We start from the raw sequence: 20,274 nt of genomic DNA on the forward strand, positions 1-20,274 counted from the left end.
GAAAAATTATTATTCCATTTTAAGGTTTTTAAAACGAAAATAGAATCAAAAATTATGTTTACAAAATAAAACTACTCATAAAAAAAATTGGAAATCGGTTAAATTTTAATATCAGAAATAATTTAAAACTGAGAACGATACATTTTTCATGATTTTTGATCGATCATAGAGATGAAATTAACAATGAAAACCAACATTAACATTAGATTTTAATCCTTATATTCATTTCTGTCATATTAAGAAATATCTTTTAAAGATAATTATTCAAAAGTTGTTAAGTATACGGTATCACATTCTGTGCTCTTTCAATAGCTATTTGAGGATATTTCATTAGTGGTCAATATAAGATCATTAGGGATCGGTAAATAACAGAAGGAATACTAGTCGCTTAAGACTGATGATTAATCTACTCCTTCTTTAGACTGCAGGGGAGTGTATCATTAACTCATTTAAGAGCTTTAGGAGTAGTTTAAATTTTGAATCGTATAACTAAGCTTAAATTCTGATTCGTGTGATTGCAAACGAATACGGATAAATACTCAGTAGTTATGATTTAATTAGGAATTCTATAATTAGAATTTCTATATTTTCAAGCACGAATATTTACCTGTAGGTAGCTGTCTACCATTCAGTCATACCATTCACAACATAAATGATTAAAAATAGTGGTAAGTATAAAATACAAAATATAAAAATAGGATTTCGTTACAAAATAGTGGTAAGAATGTTTGCCCTAAAAGTAGTGGTAAGGATGTTGTGTGGTTACAAGTCCTTGGCACTCGAGGAGTGACTCATGGTCACAAGTTGAAACTCAAACTGAAATTGTTTACTGGAACTAATATAATATATTCTGCGTTATATAAAAAAAAGTTAAGGTGAGGTTTTAAAAAATTTCTATTTTATACTATTCAATAATGAAATGAACTTTTTCTGTGAACAATCATGCATCTGATTATTTTTCCGAGTGCAAAGGGTTGATTGTGATATTCTCGTCGTTGTCAATATTATTCTAACAGATTAAATTCTTTTGTAAATAAAGGGATACATTATCACACATTATAGAAACATTTATCAAAATATTGTTTTTGTTTAAAGTCATTTACTTATTTCATCGGTCTTACTCTTTTATCCATTGCGTTAAAATTTCAGAGTTATATCCTTAAAATTTCGGAAGCTATTATGATTTTTTTTTTACAATAACAAATGAAAAACACAAACCAATGAGAATTATATAAGGTTTTTCATCACTGTCATGCTTTAAACTTGTTAGGCCTTTTTTCCGCTATAAGACAAAATTTTAAATTTATTTTCACTTATTTATCGTTATGTATATGATAAAATTGTGTATGCAATAAAGCATTCAGAGGCTTCGGTTTTTTTTTCAGATAACATATATATAATGAATTGGTGCTGAATTTTCTCATTCTCCATAATACTTAATAAAAAATATACTATATTAATTTTAATAGCAGCTGTATCTTCAAACTCATGCAACATTTTGTGTTGTATATGTGTATCAATAAATGCAATATGAAACAATAATTCACGCATATAAAAAAATTATTGAAAAGTGAAGAAAAATATATTTACAAAAATAGAATTTACTAAATTTTAAACATGTTAAAACCTTTTTCCGGTTTAAAATAAAATTTTCAATTTATTGTACTTGTTTATCATTATATATATTATAAAACAATGCTTGCAGTAGTTTACTTAGTTTTTTCAGATATGAGATATAAAATGAATTCGTGTTAAAGTATCTCATTCTCCAGAATACATTATAATAAATACATTACATTATATTACCCGTGCCTAATTTTGTATATTTTAGTGTATCCACAAATACAATATGAAGTGAAAATGCACAAAAAAAACCTAAAAGAAAATCAGTAAGAGAATGATTTTAGTTTAATTTCAAATATATGTTAGATAATAATGAATATATGTTACATACATTTATTCAAATTATATTTCAATATTAAAATAATATATTTTCAGACAATAAACATTCTTGGAAAATTGTAATATTAAAACTAATTCAATAGAAATTTTAACCTATTCATGCAAACTCTAACTAATCAATATTTTTATAATAATACAGAATTTTTATTTTCGTCTACAATGAGTTTGTTCTGTATAATTTTCATTTAATGATGTTCTTCGTTAGATATTTAAATAAGAAAATTACACATTTAGTAATAATATTCTATTCTTGTTTTGTTTCAATAAATTTATGATAGTTTTGTTTCATAATTCAACTGTTTGTTTAGCCTTTTGTAAAATAAGTTACTTTTCAAATAAACGCAGTTTGAATTTTATCATTTATAATATGTTTGATCTTATTAAGCAATCATTAGGGGGAAATAAATAATCTTTGTGGTAAAGTATTTTGGAAAGCACATTTTTTACACAAAATATAACTAACGAATCCTTTCATCAGGTTCTTTTTTGTTATGATTAACTAGCGTTTCAATAAATAATTCTCTTTTAAAATTTCCACTTGTTTACTTTGTCATAGAAAAGGTAACAAATTTACATAAGTTAAGTCAGAAACAAAGGAAAACTTATCTTCTTTGCATAAATTGAATATTTTAGAATCAAAGTAAATAAATTTTATTTTCGCATTCCTCTGTATCTTGCTACTGAAGTACAAAGAAATATTCAACCTTTCAGATATTTATTTATCACCGAGCTGTTCTAAATTTCTAACAAAATGTGTAAACAAAATAAATTATATGGAAACCAGGAATGATGAATTCTCAATCTTGTATTATCACAATTTCGTCTTCGGAGAATTTTATGAAAATCATTATAAAATGTACAATTCTCATTAATAAGTTAAAACAGACTTTTAATGTTGTGATTTAAAAACTAACAATGTAATAAAAGTTTAATATAATTAGTTTTCATTTAATAACTAAAATATCAATTCGTTTTTGTTTTGTTTTTTAAATCAAAATTCTGAAGCACATCTATTATCTTTTTACACATTTACATATGCACAAGTCTTGCTTTACAATTAAAATGAACTCATACTCATATTCGAAACTAAGACTAAAATTTTACTGAAAGTTTTAGTAAGATTTTCTATTTTATTATAAACAATATATATGAATAATAGAATGCGTCTTATAATTTATAATAATTCTACAAAAAAATAAATTTATGAAATTACATTATGCATTAATTATGTAATAATGGCAAATCAGTGCTTTAGAAGATAATGTTATTAGACATCTTTACGTTAATTTTTCTTCAACTAAAATTTTCTTTAAGCAAATAATTATTATATTAAGTAGGAAAGCATTTTTTGGAATTTATAAAAAACATTTTTATTTGATATGCATCTAATGCATAATTAAATTTGCATTAATTATGATTTTTAAGCTCATATAATATTCTCTAATATAGTACTAAATCCTCTAAATAAAAATATTCTATGAAATTAGGATTATCTTCATATAATATAATTTATTTTAATTAGTTCAGATATTTTCCTACTTTTTAAACTTATAGGTAAACAGATATGTGAAAATTTCAATTTTTGTTAAAGATTACAATAATCATTTTCAAGCAAAATTAGAATTACAGTTATGTTTTATTGGGTTATATATTTCTACATTAAGAAAGAGAAGAATATCAATCAATAATTATACTTTAGATTTTTGTACTTCAAAATGAATGCATAATAATGAAATGAATTATAAATCAATTATTCAGTTACCATGATATACGTCTTGGAAACTACACTCGATGATCCTGAAGTTAAAGTCTTGAATAATAAATTAATTCAAATACTATCAAAATAAATGCAATGGCATGCTTAAAATGTAGCAAAATATTTTGGATAAATTCAAGATTCAATTTGAATTTCAAAGTGTAAATAATCTTTATAATATATTACTCAGATTAAGAAATTTATCGAAAATATCATCTATCAATATCATCTATCATAAATATCATCTAAACATAAACATCTGTCATTTTCTCAGTATTTAGTTGATTTTGTATTCATTTATGTTCATGTTGGTGACAATTTTGGATCATAAAAATTATGTAAAGCTTTCATTGGATATAGATATCACTATTAAAGTACATATATTTTTGTGTGAATTAAATGTTTGGTTTAGATTCAGTTTGACTAACTTCCCATATTGAAGAAGCAGTAATTTATTTTGGGGAGAACTTCGTAATCAGATGTCGAGGACGACATCTGAACTGTCAGCCGCCTGTACCATACTAACGGGAGGACATTTGGCCCAGACGGATTACTTTTGTTTGAAGGAATAATGAAAAATGCTAAATAATCTTCTTTTCTATACATTATTTGTTTGTTATGCATATTTTTGAGATAAAACCCACTTTCAAAATGCGGAGTTGCTTAGTTCTCTCAACTTTCTGAATAACTTTCTTGTCTCTAGAATGTAGGCTCTTAATGCAACAAGCACCACACGTTGTACTATCATAGTAGTATCAATATAGTACTATCATAGTTGTGTATCATAGTAGTATTGGTCAATATCCATTAGCTCGAAGTTTATCTGCAGCCGTATGGCAGGAAACTGAGATCAAATGCATTATAACATAATATATTGAATTACCTAATGCTCCAGTGTACAGCAATGTATTGATATATTATAAATTAGTCGAATTACATCGGCTAGTTAAACTACAGATGAGACTTTTATTGATATGTTATAGGTTAGTTAAACTATATCGGCTAGTTAAACTACAGATGAAAGGCTATCATTAATTTTAGAAAAGAGTAGTGTAACATTTCCGGAGCATTTTTTTTTCCTTTGTCTAAATAATTGCACATCAGCTTCAATGAAATTTGAATATAAATGAACGAAGATAATGATAAAACCATTCCTTATTTTAGTAATTTCTCGTAATTTTTCAATAAGAGTATTAATTGATAACCCTTATAAACTAAATGTTTCTACCACAAAATTTAACTATATATCAAGGTCATAAATTGTAATGTATAATTTCAATTGCATGATAATGGCTTTCTTCTTGACTTTGGAAAATAATTATAATAATAATTCAAATGTCGATTTTTTTTCTATTTAATCTTTGTGAATGGAACCGAAGTTTAGTTCCAATGAACGGATAGCATTATAATTCCTCTTACTAATTCATACCATGTTTGTACTTGATATGCATTTTATTGGTTGATTTGAAAAATATGAATAATTTTCTGTCTTCAAAGTGATCAGCGTATTTATAAAAAAATATTAAATTTTCAAGATGCGTAAATTTGATAAATCATCGATAAGTGATTATAATTCAAATTAAATAATAATGTCAAATTAAATTTGAAAAAGCAGTTTCTAAACATAAATGGATACTTTTCCGTTAGCTGGGCACAAATGTCGCCAATTGTGAACCAAACACGAATTTGATGGAATTCAGCATTATTTGGCGATTTTTTTGCTTGCTCCCGGTTAAAGGACTGTGAACCAAACGCGAATTTGGCGTAAGAAATTTGGCGGAATTCTACATTATTTGGCGATTTTTCGCTTGCACCCGGCTAACGGAAAAGTACCCATAAATGATTTTACAAATAGCTAGGACAATAGACTATTGAAAATTTATTGAATAATTTGCATTTGTTGCTTACTTAAAATTGAGTATAAAGGTTTAAGATTAATATATTTGTAATGGTTTCTTTTACATATTTTATGTTCGGTACTAACAAGATCGTTTACAAATGAAACGTAAATTTTCACAAAGGATATGGCGTTGATATTGGATACTGAATGACGGAATGCACTTTAAATGATCAAATTGTATGCAATTTAATTTCTGTATAGATTTTCTTGATTTGAAAGTGTTGCAAGCATATTTAAGGCCATCCAGTTAATACAACACATTCACAATTCAATGATTTCAATTAATGAAATTCTCATACATAAAATGGGTAATAAAGTTGAAGTTAAGAAGCCTTTTGCAAAGTTTTGTGTTTCAAAATCTTCAAAAATCTTTCTCCATTTTTGAAAACATTATCAGAGATTAGTTAACACTGAGAAGATCTCTTCTAGTTTATAAAAGAAGGGCGAGTTTAAGATCCGTGCTTATCTATTAGATAATCATATTACAAAATAAACGCATTTTTGACAAAGAAGCTATGCCTCAAAGAAACATATTTAACTTCACATAACTATATTTTCTAAACTTACTTTATAATTGAATTTAACAACTATCTAAAAGAATATTACTTTTAGCCTTCATATTTCAATGGGCTTGAAATTTTCAGATCATATCTAGACCATTATAAGTAGGTCTATATATGATTTAGTCTGTGTACAACTATGTCTATAGGATTTTTAGACCTAGAGGAACCTAAACAATAAATAGTCTAAAAATTAATAACTTGTAACTTTTAAATATCTTGTAATTATAAAGCTCTTGAAAGTTTGCTTTGTTTTGCGATGCATTGCGATTGTATGTCGTGATCATTCAAGAGACGGAGCATTTGTGTATTTTAAAATTAAGAACAATAGCTTCCAAAAATTCTGGTTAAATACATTCAGATTATTCTATTGATATTTCTTTTTTATCTTCATTTCTTTTACTCTATTCAATCGCTTTCAAAACCTCATGAGCATTCAAACACACTTCTCAGTTTTTCAATTTAAATCTTCGTATTAACGTTTTTCTTCTCTATCAACCACTATCGATTCGTTTTTTACTTGCTTTTTTCAGCTTTCAGTCGAAATGGAGAATTTGATTTTATGCAAAACTATGAGTTGCGTTTCAGTTTTTTGAAATCAGTTTTAAAGTTTCATGGGAGATTTTTTTTAATGTGGGATGTGAAGTTTTTTTTTAATCAATTCTTTTTACTTCTTCCTATGGGGATAAGTTATATATTTCTTTTAAACATGATTACTTTAATAATTTTTTCTTTCCCAATATTAAAAAAAAATTGTTACTTCACAAGGATCTTTCTTTTCATTTAGTATATTTCGAAAATAGGAATCTCTTAGGTTTTCTGTCATTTAAATAAGGACAAGTGAGAAAATTAGTAATTTTTTTAAAATTAATATTAAAGGATACATTAATATACAAGCAGAATGCAATAAAACAAAATAAAGTAGGTTTGACAGAAAATAATAAATTCATGGAATTTGACGTAAAATTTAATTTCCTTGGAAAAAGAGTTTGATTGGGTATATCAGTGAATCCTGAATGCAGATGAACTCAATGTTGATAGGTATAAAAAAGGAAATTGTTTATAAAATCAATTTCTCCAGAATAAATTTTATTTTAAAGGAATTGTACTAGATTCCTTGTTTTGAACTTCGGCATTTGATTTTTCATCGCGTGCTTTCTCCAGAATCATTCGAGGTCCTGGATGGATTTACTAAGGGGAAAAGGCGCGGTTAGTGGGCAGCTTGTAGCTTATTGTACTCGATCGCCTACTTTCCCACAGGGACAACGGTCAGAATCTTTTATGTAAAATCTCCTGAAGCACGAAGGGAATGAGTAGTGACTGGTTGTAAAGATTGCACTCTGCATGTTCCATAATGCTGGGTTAAAACATATTACACCCCAAACTAAAGAATCTCTGAGAAATAAAGGTTATAAAATTTCTTACAACTATTAAAATTATTCATAGACTAAAATTTCTATTTGCTTTAACTATCAAACTGAGTTGGGCTATATTTTTTGGGGAGTGATGGGAGTATGCTTAAGGCTTTTTCTTTATGTAAATCCTCCCTAGAAAGAAACATACCATAAAGCGTTGCTTATGCCAACTGGTCAATAATAATTTTAATAATAAAATACTTCATTTATACGATTAAAACTTCAACTATACCCCGCTTTTCTTCTTCTAAACTTTAAATTTTCTGCATGAATCCTTATTTCTTCTTTAATGTTAAAAGAACATGTTTTCTTTAATTGATGAACCATCAGAAGTCAAATTATGTTGTACAAATTTAAACTTGAAGAAAATGAGTTTCCACATTTCCTTAAAGATATAATGGACTACACTGCAAAACTTCAAAATTATTCAATTTTTGAAAAAAAAGTGAAAAAAATATTCGATGGAAGCAAATCTATTCGCAGTCACGTATTTAATACTCGCAAGCAATCGGCCGTCTGCAGATGATTAACTTTTTATAATTACATATAAAATAAGAAATGATAATTATTGAGATAAGCAATAAGAGTGCAGTATTTCTCACTTTTAGTTTAACATGCAAATATTGTTCTCAATAATATGTACTATATAATCTTGCACAATTTTTTAAAAACAAATTATTACGTTTAAATGAATCTACATTCGTAGAGTTAAATGTGTGATAATCAAAACTGTTAATTAATATTTCGATTGTACGTGGTTTCATTAAGTTCTTTGGAAAGTAATTAATGAAGTTTATTTGTATTTAGCTCTTTGTTTAATAAATACTGAACTTTTGAATATCTCTCTCTACTAAATATCACTATGAAAAAAGTGAAAACGAAGGTAAAATGTTTTAGCTTGTTTAATCGCTGCTGCAAAATTTGTAAATTAAAAAAAGAATTAGAACTTTGAAAAAAAATTATATTTTAGATATTTACTTTAGAATATGCGTAAAAAATCGATTTTTAAAAAAATGACATTTTTTTTTTTTTTTTACTTTTAAATAATCGATGATTTTTACATTATTTATTGTATTTCAATTTGAAATGCGGATGAAATTTAGAGAATATATAACTAAATATAATTCATACAAATTTATAAATATTTAAATTAAATGCAAAACCTAAGATACAATTCTCCAGACCTAACCACTTATCTGATTTTGATAACTTTTATTTTATATTAAAAATCATCATATTTAAATATCTCAATCTTCAATAATTATTTTCTAAAACAATTCCAAAAATATTTTTCCATTATTCATTTTCTACATAATATATAAAAAGGACAACATTAGACTAATAATTAGTATATTTATATGAAGGTTCGAGATTCATGAAAGATAAAAAATTTATCAACATCGGCTCTATACTACATTTATCTAAATATTTATTACATTTATTTTGGTTCATTCTTTTTTAAGCTTTAAAAACAATAGATTTTTTTGCTTTATTATTAATATTTTATATAACATTGTACTGTATTGTTATAATAATTTTAATTATACTTGATATTTGAATCATGAAACTTTTCACTACACTTTTACTTTTATTTAGTCTGAAAGTCTCTGCTTTGAAAATCTCCTCTTAATACAATATTTACATTAAGCAAAATTTTCCGTTATGCTTGTAAAAATAAAAAGAAGAAATCCGTCAACAATTCCAACATCAATTATTCTTAACTAAACGTTTCAGTGGAATTTATTTGTTTTTAAATACCGTCTGTCTTCTAAAATTAAATAATACTTTTTTCGAGTATCTAATAATAATGTTGATTCAAATTTTACTATCCAAATATTTTGATGTAATGGTAAAACTTCTAATGCATTTGTTATAATTTTGTTTTCTTTTTGTAAAATTATACAAATCGGATGCGTTAAATTATTCGATGAATTAAATGGTCGGTAGAAGTACAAGAAAGAAATTCTTTAATGACCTATCATGCTACAACTACACAAAGAGCTCTATTGTTTCAGTAATCGAGATTACTATATATCATAAATGAAAAATTTATACACTGAAAGTCATTTTGGTGACCATCTAATTCATTAGAATGCTGATTGTGCCCTATGTTAATTAATTCTTTTAAGCTTAATTTGATTTTTATAATTATTTCAATAAAGAATTGTTAAGGATCAAATCCCGATAGGCGTTAAAGCCATGTTACTTCCATAACTTTACATCTATTCGATTTGTTGTGTGCTTAAATCTTCCTTATATAGTCGTATTCCATGGCTATTAAAAACTTATATAGCTTATTTATTTAAAGTCGCATGTAACAAAATGTAATTTCTTTTTACGATTTTTAATATTAAGGTAAAATCTTATTTAATTTTCACAAATGGTAAAATTACGCATGATGAAATAGTTCGCGAAATATTATAAATAGTTTGAATTTCATTGCAGCATTGAAATAAATCTCTTGTTAAGAATTACGCAGAAAAATATTTTTTTAAATCGACAAATTAAGGAAGAAATATGTTGTAAAGTGCATTGGTATCATTATAAAGCCAGTCCGTTTAAGTTTTAAAATGAGATAATTAAATCGTATTTCAAGGCATTTGTATTTTCGAAATTTATCTTCAAAAACGCCTTAATTTATCCTCAAAATTCGCACAATTTTTAATCAAAATTCTATTCAAACTTTCAAAAAGTATCTTCTATGTTCACATTACTCACCTGCAAAGTGTACCTATTCCAAATTGGAAGTTATAGGTCAAATGGGTCGGTGTTGTTCAGCCCAAATGCATACGCGCACTTTCTTCTTTTTTAAATGTAAATATTTCTTGCCGACGTCCTGGCATAGGGGTAGCGCGTCTTCCCCGTAATCTGGGCGTCCGGGGTTCGAGTCCCGGTTTTGGCATGGTTGTTCTTCCGTTGTTCTATCTGTGAGATGTGTGAATGTGCCCTCCTGTAAAAAGGGGTTGTGCAAGCGAATGATGATGCGTGAGTAGCAAAGTCGTACTCTTGGCCCTAGTTGGCGCTACTAAAAAAAAGAAACACGAGACGCTCCTCCACCGGCTTAAATCGCTGTCTTCGTAACAGCGGGCTTGTCCGTGGCAAGTGCCATAAGAAACAAAAAGAATAAATATTTCTTATTTATAAGTAAATCAGTTTGGCTTTTCCAATTCCACTTTTTAGATTTTCTGAAACAATCATATTTAATTTACATATTTGCATAGATAATTATTTTTTAACTCCTAAATAAAATTGTAGTAATTGAAATCTTTTTATTTTTATATAAATATTTTTATTATATAAATTTAAAAAAACTATTTTATCTTATAATTTAAAGTAAGGAAAAATAAACTTTTCAGATCGCAAAATACAGATTTATTTGCTAGTCAAATGACGTCATTATTTAGAAATTATTCTCTACATCTATTTATCCTTTAGATACGCCTGTATTATTTCTCATAATTCATGAAATGTTTACGAACAATTTCATAATTACTGTGATATTTATTCAATTAATAAAAGCTGCCATTTTGGGCACCCCTCCGGGCACAGTTTCACCAAGATAAATTAACAATTACTCAGATTGTTCCGCTTCAAATTTATGGAAATACCATTCATGCAAGAATAATATCGGTTTTGGTTCATTATTAAACAATGCCGGAATGGCAATGCTTCTTTGTATTTTACATTCTCGCATCAAACCATGGACTTCGCTTGTATTCCCAAGAATTATTTATGAATGAATGCTGTTATCGAATCCTGATTAATTTACTTGATGAAGAGTTTGTTGAAATCAAAGCATTTACTGTAAACAATGGCTTTAGGTTGAGAATGCTGTATTATAAGTATATTAACTACGTTATTAATAATTAAGAAGAGTTGAATAAGATATAGGACACATAATAGAATTCAGTTGCAGTAAGATGATATAATCATTCATAAATTTAATGGTACCCAGTAATAGTGAATTGAATGTCCTTGTTAGTATGATATTCATAACGTGATCAACCATGTCAATGAATAATCTAGTTAATTATCACGAAGTATCAGATTTTCTAAAATAGTTAATGATGTGTAGTATCTACTCGTAGCAAAAGATTCTATTGTTTTATTGTAAATGATTCTTAATAAACATTTTACGATTTTTAAAAGAAAATGTTTTAAAGGCAACAAAATTCCTTAAAAGTAGCTGATTATTAGATGAGTTTACTTTTGGTAATTTCATAAATAGATTTTACTCATCACTTTTGTGTTTAAAAGAAGTTTAATTTAACTACTCAGAATGCTTCAAAAGCATTTTTTCAGTAGATAATTAGAATGAACGAATAATTATTTGAAGTCTTTATGCCTATTAATTTGTAAAATCTTCTTTTGTTTTGTGTGTGTGTGTGACTATTTTAAGCCACATTTTTGCGCAGTAGCTTCTGAAGCAAAGACCCCTGAGCACCCGAGGGCAGAAATCTGACTTCTATCTCAAATGAAGATAGCACACACACACACACACACTCGCTTGCACAACTCCTTTTTACCAGGGGGCTCATTCACGCACCTCACAGAGAAAACACCAAGGAAGAGAACAACCTTGCCCAAACCAGGACTGATCACGGGGAAGACGCGCTACCCTTAGGTCAGGTTGAAATTTTTGTTTCAAAAGAATAAAACAAATAACTCAAGGGTTGTGTGTGTGTGTGTGTGTGTGTGTGTGTGTGTGTGTGTGTGTGTGTGTGTGTGTGTGTGTGTGTGTGTGTGTGTGTGTGTGTGTGTGTGTGTGTGTGTTCTCATCTATCTCATAAATTTATTTTATTAAAAATTTTTATTCAAATTTATTCCCTCAAACTTCCTCATAACTGTTTGAGTAACAATAGTTTTTTTTTATCCAATTTTATTTAAATTGGAGAAAGGAGAATATGTCATGAAGGCACGAAGTTTCAGAAGGAATGAGTGAAGAATGGATTTAAGGTTTCCGTCCTTATAAACATGAAACGACTTAAATAAGAGATGATCAAAACCCCAAAATTAACTGCGAGCAAACAAGTTTAACATTAATTTTTTTTTCAATTGATACGAACGTTATTTTCGAACTTAGTAACCTGCTGTTGATGGTTTTTAATTGGCTTCTTAATTGAGGTGACATATCATGGAAAATAAAAGTTCAAAATTTGTATAAAATGTATGCAGTGCTTAAGCGTTTTTTTTTATTTGTTTGTACTCAGAAAAAATGTACTTTAATCATTTATATGATCACAAAAAATGTAAAAATGACCTTTGTTGGAAATAGGCATAATCTATGAATTATTTTCAAAAAGGATAAGCACATATGATAAATTAACATATAACTTCACTATGTAGATAACAATTCAAAAATTGGTGATATTGATTTAATAATCATTTTTATTTATTTTCCGGAATTAATTATGAACAATCTCTTATTTCTGGCAATTTATTTTAATGAGTTAGCTAAATGTTTTATCCATTTATGGTTTGTGAGAATGATGTAGGCTAATAAAAAATACACAAAAAATCATCAACCGAAGTAAGTTGGGCAAACTTGCAACAAAAATAAATATAGGGCTATTTCAACTGTATTTGAAACACAAATTTTAAATATCCTTTCTGGCTTTCTCAGAATTTTTTCCCACGAAAATATGTTTTTGTTACTTATGGCACTTGTCATAGACAAGCCCACTGACGAAATCAGTGATTTTAAGCCGAGTGTGTGCAGTAGCTTCTGAGAGTAAATGCCCCTGAACACCCAAGGGCCCAAAGTCTGACTTTTAGCTTTTACGAAGGTGATACTCGCACACTCACTGGCACAACCCCTTTTTACAGCGGGTTTCTTTCATACACCTCAAAGGTAGAAGACAAGGTAAAGAACAATAATGCCCAAACCAGGATTCGAACCTCGTGACGTCCAGATCACGGGGAAGAAGTGTTACCCCTGGGGCAGTCGCTGGCTTGAAAATATAAAATACAATTTTTGGATGTAAAAAAATTACTTGACAACAAAATTGGATACAGAATTTTCATCCCGATTTATACACCTGATGAAGACAACCAACTGTCACGGTTTTTTTTATGAAATAAAATTCTACAAGCAACAATCTAACATAATCTAATTTTCATTAATTAATATTCTGAAAATCTAAAATTACTTTTGTGCCATATTAGCGTTATATAAAAATTGGCTAACATATAAAGAACTGAAATATTGTCTGCTTTATTTTATGAATTATTTAAGAATGGAAACAGCGTTCCTATTCAGAATGAGAACAAAAAGTTTCTTTGACTTACTCCCAAACAACGTAAGCATAAAGATTTTCCATGTAACAAAAATTAATTGCACAAAAATTATATAATACATTATTTTTATCCATTAAAAATACTGTTAAGGAGTTTCTAATGAGATAAATTGAATATATATCCTTTTTCTTGATTGTAGAATGCCAAAGTGGCTATTCTATTTATCACCATTTGTTGGCTAACATATATTATGAAACAATAGGCATAGCATATTTTTAGCAACCTTCAGTGTTTTCACAGGGCCGTGAAATAGTATGGCAGAGACTCTGATCTTATAGTTACTGCAAAGAAAAAATAATCTAGAATAATATAATCTGGAGAATTTGATTCGCCAGGAAATCTTTCTCCTAGGGATCAACATACTACAGCCCTCAAACTTGCCTTATGGTCTTGACATATAGAGGATTGCTTCCATTGCAATATTTAAAATCCTTTTGAAAATAAAGAGTCAATTTTGTTTTATGTAGTCACAGAACGGATTATCCTTTTTCTTTTATTTTTTCGTATACGTTGTATAGAGAAAGTACAGTATTCGTCAAAAAATTCGAACTCGAGATTTTGAAAAATCTCCACGTTTGGACCACCATGAGGTCGAAAAATGCATTTTTGGAAACTATCTGTTTATAACAAAGGTAACTCAAAAACGCTTTGAGCTGGTTGAAACGTTGAAATTCGGTATACGATCTTTATACCAAATGTGTCGACTTCTGTCAAATTTTGAGCAAAATACTTTCAGAGGAAGTCTGTCTGATCGGCAGTTCGAATATCAGTTAAAAAGATAATTGCAAAACGAAGAGAGCTAAATAGATAAAATTCGGCAAATGCATTTAACATTTATAGTGTAGAGACCTATCAAATTTTTGAGCCAATTGCAATAAAGGATTGGCCATCTGTCGATCTGTACTTTTAGAATCATATAAACGTGATAACTCATCAACGCAATGAGTTAAATGTATCAAATCTGATTTGGGATGTTGGGATAACAAGTATAGTTTTGTGTCAAATCTTTGTTTCAAATGATTGAGAATAACGCGTCTAAAATACAAATTTAATTTCCGAATATTATTAAAAGCAAACCAGGGATTAATCGTCAAAAATCTAACCAAGAATCACAAGATATATTCTACGTGTTAAATTGACGTCAAAAATTAATATTTCGTAACTAATGTATGTTAATGTCATGCAAGGCGTTCTCTGGAATGACAATTATATTAAAGAGTATGCGAAAAAGTGTTGGGCAGACTACTCCCACTGCTATTTCTTATGCTATTTCCTTAAAATATTATTATTGAGTCACAGCTTACATGTATGAATTTACGATCAATAAAAAACACCTCAAAAATAGGCCTGCACAGTAATAGAATTCTCTGTTACTATTTTACTACTAATTCCTATATCATGAAACTATTTTGTACTCTTCCTCTGTATTGCATTTATCTAATGAAGAACATTTTTAGAGGGATAATTACAGATGGTTATTGCTTTTCCTTTTATAGGAAAAAAATTCTAATATATCTGTAGTGAAAGCTTATAAGCCAGTTAACAACTACGCTGCACAAGCAATTGCTTTTGTATTGTGGTTATGTTATTGGGCTGCGAACCACAAGGTCCAAGGTTCTATCCGCGCGCATCGCTCAATCCAATTCGCGACATTGGTGACCCGTACGTGATACCTACTTCTGAACTTTAGTTATATTTAAGAAAATGATAGGAACTGTATTTTTCAGTTTCCCTTAAAATCAATTTAAAAATAAATAAGGCTATCCAATGCTGAAATTCAGCTCTTCAAGATAAATATCTATAACAATCAAAATGCCTTAAATTTTCATTTAAACATCTTATTATTTGACATTACAAAATAACATTAAAGTACTATATAAATAACTCAGATAATTTAATTGAAACAACTTATAAATTAAACTAGAAACATCAAAAAGAAATTTTAGCAATTGTTTTTGAATTGCAGCTGTAAAATTAGAATGACAAGTTTTGTTGGTAAAAATTCTTTTTAATTTATAGTCTTTAGCACTTTCCCAAACTTTTGTCACTTTCTCCGGTTTTTGATCAACGATACTTGTTTTATTTTTATTTCTGCCTTCCTATCGTCTTAGAACCTTATTTTCTACAAACTCTACGTTTGAGTACTCTAACGAGTTCGCAAAACCACGATTCCTTTTCTTTCTTTTCGTTTGGAGGGTCTTATCCAAGAGTTGATTATTTACTAGAGGAAGATTCGCCTCCTTTTGTGACATCAGTGTTCTTGGAAGAAAAAAAGAAAGTTTTGGACAATGTTGGAGAATCTATTCCCCGTTTTATCTTGTTACGAATGTTACAAATAAAGAAGACTTTCTGTTTTTATCCTGAATATTTGCGGAGATGTAAACATTTTTATTTATTTCTTGTAAGGAGTTGTTGTATTAGAAAATGAATCAGATGAAAATAAATATTGTGGCAAATAAATAGAATTTATAGAATTTTTTATAAATTATTTATATAATAAATTGAAACTTTATTGGTTAGTTAGTGACTTTAACAAAATAAGAATATCTCTAAACCTCCTAACCAACTATTGCAGCATAAATTGATTAGCAATAAACACATTATTTCAAATTCTTATCGTCCTTTTTTATAATAAAATTTTATGCTGATTTAACCCTTTCTAGGGCCGTGGGAAATATGCTTCCCACCAAATTTATAAATCTTTGTATGAAATTATGTAGTTTGGCATAAGTTCTGACGAATTTTTTAGTAAAACAGAAACCAAGATACTTCAGTTCTTTATCTCACACAAAATGATGTGTCTTGATTTGTTACTTAATTATTAATTAATTAATCAAATTAAATTTAACTAATAAGCTAAATGAATCCCTTTTTCTTATTCTAATTTCAAGCCTCAAAATATTTTAACATAATATGACTAGAAAAAAAATGGTCCTTTAAAGGGTTAAAATAGTAGTCATGAAATGTGCGACTACTTAATTATCATTTAATAGAAATTTTTCTTTTAAATTCAGTTTTCTTTAGCAATTTTCCTTATTTTAATATTCTACAGAATGCTACGTTATTGCATTTCATATATAAAAATCTTATTTTTTAATTCAGGAAAGCTGCAAATGATCTACCCTTAACTAATTCTAATGTGTGATTGTGGGAAATGACATTATTTCTATACTCATTAATTTTATTTTTATGTTATTAAATTAGAACTTCTCTCTTCTTATCTAATTGAATTTTATATATGTATGATATAACATTATTATTTCTGTACATCTTTCAGCTTAACTAAACAAGAATTGAAATTATTTCTAAATTTTATTTTTGCGCATATTTTTCTTCAACAAAATGATCCTTATAAAATCTGAGTTTTCTGCGGCAAATTAAAAATTTCTTCTTAAAATAAAAAATTCCAGTTTATTGTATGTATTATTTCAAATTGATTATTATATTGATTAATGAATCTATTATCTTACAAATCATAAACTAACCACTCCGCCTCACCGGAAGCTGCACGAAAAATCTTGAATGACCGGACTGGAGCAACAGTAACACTGACGGGAACTATGGCTGAGTACAAAAGTCCATCACCGGCTACGGTGCAACCCTTCCCCAAGAAAGTGCGTCCCGTCATCGATGGAAGGAGCCTGACCGCTTCCCCTTTTCGTGTACCCACAAGGGTGGCGAGAACCAACCACCATGCCGGAAGCTTCTCGTCCTCAATTACAAGATCCCCTCCCAATAGGATTGTGACTTAACAGATAATGACGATTTTTCAACGGAAGTTCTCAAAAAAACAATGAAACAAATTTTAACAGAGGTTCTATAAAAACATGCATTGATTCAAATGTGAATCAGAGCGTATATCCATGTTAATAATATAGACACTCATAAACATCTAATAATAAAGAAACGGGTACTTTATAAATCTATAAAATACATGTTGTGACATTAAATCTCAAATTACCCGTGTAACTATTAAAAATATTATATGCATAAATACCCTCTTCCAAACACGGATTTAAAAAATAATTAGCATGATCTAATCTAATTTATTCAACTTTTCAATAAAAATCAAACTGAGTATAATATATACCAGCAGAAAAATTTGTTTGGATTTTTTTTTTTCTTTTATCATTTCTTTCCAAATGCAAAGCCTTACTTTCAAGATGTTATTATACTTTATTCAAGACAGGTAAAATAATCGGATTAAAAGATTGCGTCCTCTAAAAGGAAGCTTAAACTTAAAATCATTGTTATGTCAGGAATTTAATTGGGAAACAAGCAAAATCAAACACGTGATAAAGGGATTTTGGGAACAAATCATAAATATAAAAACATCACAAAGATGCGTATAAAAATAATTAAGCTTATGATAAAATTTGTAATATTGTATTTTTAACGTAAGCGTGTTATTTTTAATTGAAATGTTGGTTTAAATTAGTTTCGGGACTTTGATTATTTTTTTTTTGTGCCGTTATTCTTTTTGATCCTGCATATAATAATTTTTCAATTTGAATTTTTTTTTTTCCCCTCTACTCCGTTAGACAGTTTCCTGCTTTTGAAAAATTATGTTAATTCTTGCTTACATTTGTTTTAAGTGTGTCATCTATCTCATAAGTTCAAATTTATTTCCTATTTAAGTATACTATTAAGTATTCATTTATATTAAGTTCAAATTTATTTAACTATTTAAGTAACAATATTTGTTTTTTATCCAATTTTGTTTAAATTGGTGAAAGGAGAATATGTCATGAGAGCTCAAAATTTCAGAAGAAATGTGTGAATAACTGATTTATAGTTCCCTTCATTATAAACATTAAACGAATTAAATAAGCGATGATCAAAACTCCAAAATTAACTGCAAACTGGCAAGTTTAACTTTAAATTTAAAAAATGATACGCACGTAATTTTCGAACTTCATAAGCTGCAATTGATTGCTTTTATGCTTTTTAATTGACGTCACATAACTTGGAAAATAACATTTACATATATATCTAAAAATATGTGAGTGCTCAAATTGCTTTTTTATTTGCTTTTACTCAGGAAAAAATGTACCTACATCCTTTCTATAAGCACAGAAAACATAATGATGAAGTTTGTTGGTAAAAAGTTCAATTCATAAATAATTTGCGATCGATAAGCACGTACCATTAACGTAATATATAACTCTTCCATTTACATAATTCAAAAATGAGTATTCTTGATTTAATAATGATTTTTATTCCCTTTTTTCAAATTAACCATGCTCAATCTTTTATTTCTGGCTATTTACTTCAAAGAATTTGCTACTGTTTTTATCCCTTATGTTTATGACTCGTGAGAATGATTTAGTATAATAAAAAGGCACACAGAAAATGTTACAACAGAAATAAGTTGGGCAAACTTCAAACAACAATAAACGTAAAGCTATATCGGCCAGTGTTTGAAACACGGAATTTTAAATATCCATTCTGCCTTTCACAGAATTTCTTCAATGAGGATTTTGCATTTTCTTATTAAATAAATAAATAAATAATTGTCACGAAATTATCAATCTAAGATGTATTCTATTACCTGAAACTGATCATTAACTAAAAGTTATAATCATAAATTTATTTTCTAAGAAAAACGAGTAGCCAATTCTTTTTCGATGCTTGCTTTTTTATATTTCCCTTAAAAATATATTAATGAATTAACAAACAAATTTCAGTTTCTTCTTAGAAACTTATGTTGAAAATAATAAATTTAAATCTTATCGATATTTTTAAAAGTTTCAATTGTATACATTTCAAAATTTATAGATTTTGAATTCCAAAACTGTCGTCTTGTAGAAAGAAAGAAACTGAGCTACTTCCAATATTATTACGCACATTTTTTTTTCTTGATGCTGCTCAAAATCCGTATAATTTTCTACAAATTACAAATTTTCAACAATTTTTTTTTAATTTGTGGAAAAAAATAAAGAAAAAAAATCATAGCTTCCTGCTTATAATTTTCCAATAGTATACAAACAAAAAATATTATTTTCACTAAAAAATTAAATCAAATACAGAAGTCGTATTTTAAAATTCCTGATTTTATTGTTAAGATTTAATAAATTGTTAAATAAGAAAATATAAAGAAATTGAAATCCTGCAAATCTGTGGAAAATTTAAAATGTGTACTTCTTATTAAAAATGTATTATGCATTGCTAATAAAAAAGAAATTATTAGCAATGAAAAATCAACAAAACGGTAAGAATCAAAATAAAACAAAAACTTACAATTCTAATAACTCCAAAACAGGAAGGCATCATATGCCAAGGATTTTTTTTAAAGAAACTTTCAATATATATGGAAATATTTCAGAAAAATGTCCCAGCATAGTTCTTAAATCCCCGATAGACGAGGATTCCAACCTCTTGCAC

Source organism: Argiope bruennichi, chromosome 4, assembly GCF_947563725.1.
Source record: "Argiope bruennichi chromosome 4, qqArgBrue1.1, whole genome shotgun sequence".
Classification (NCBI taxonomy): domain Eukaryota; kingdom Metazoa; phylum Arthropoda; class Arachnida; order Araneae; family Araneidae; genus Argiope; species Argiope bruennichi.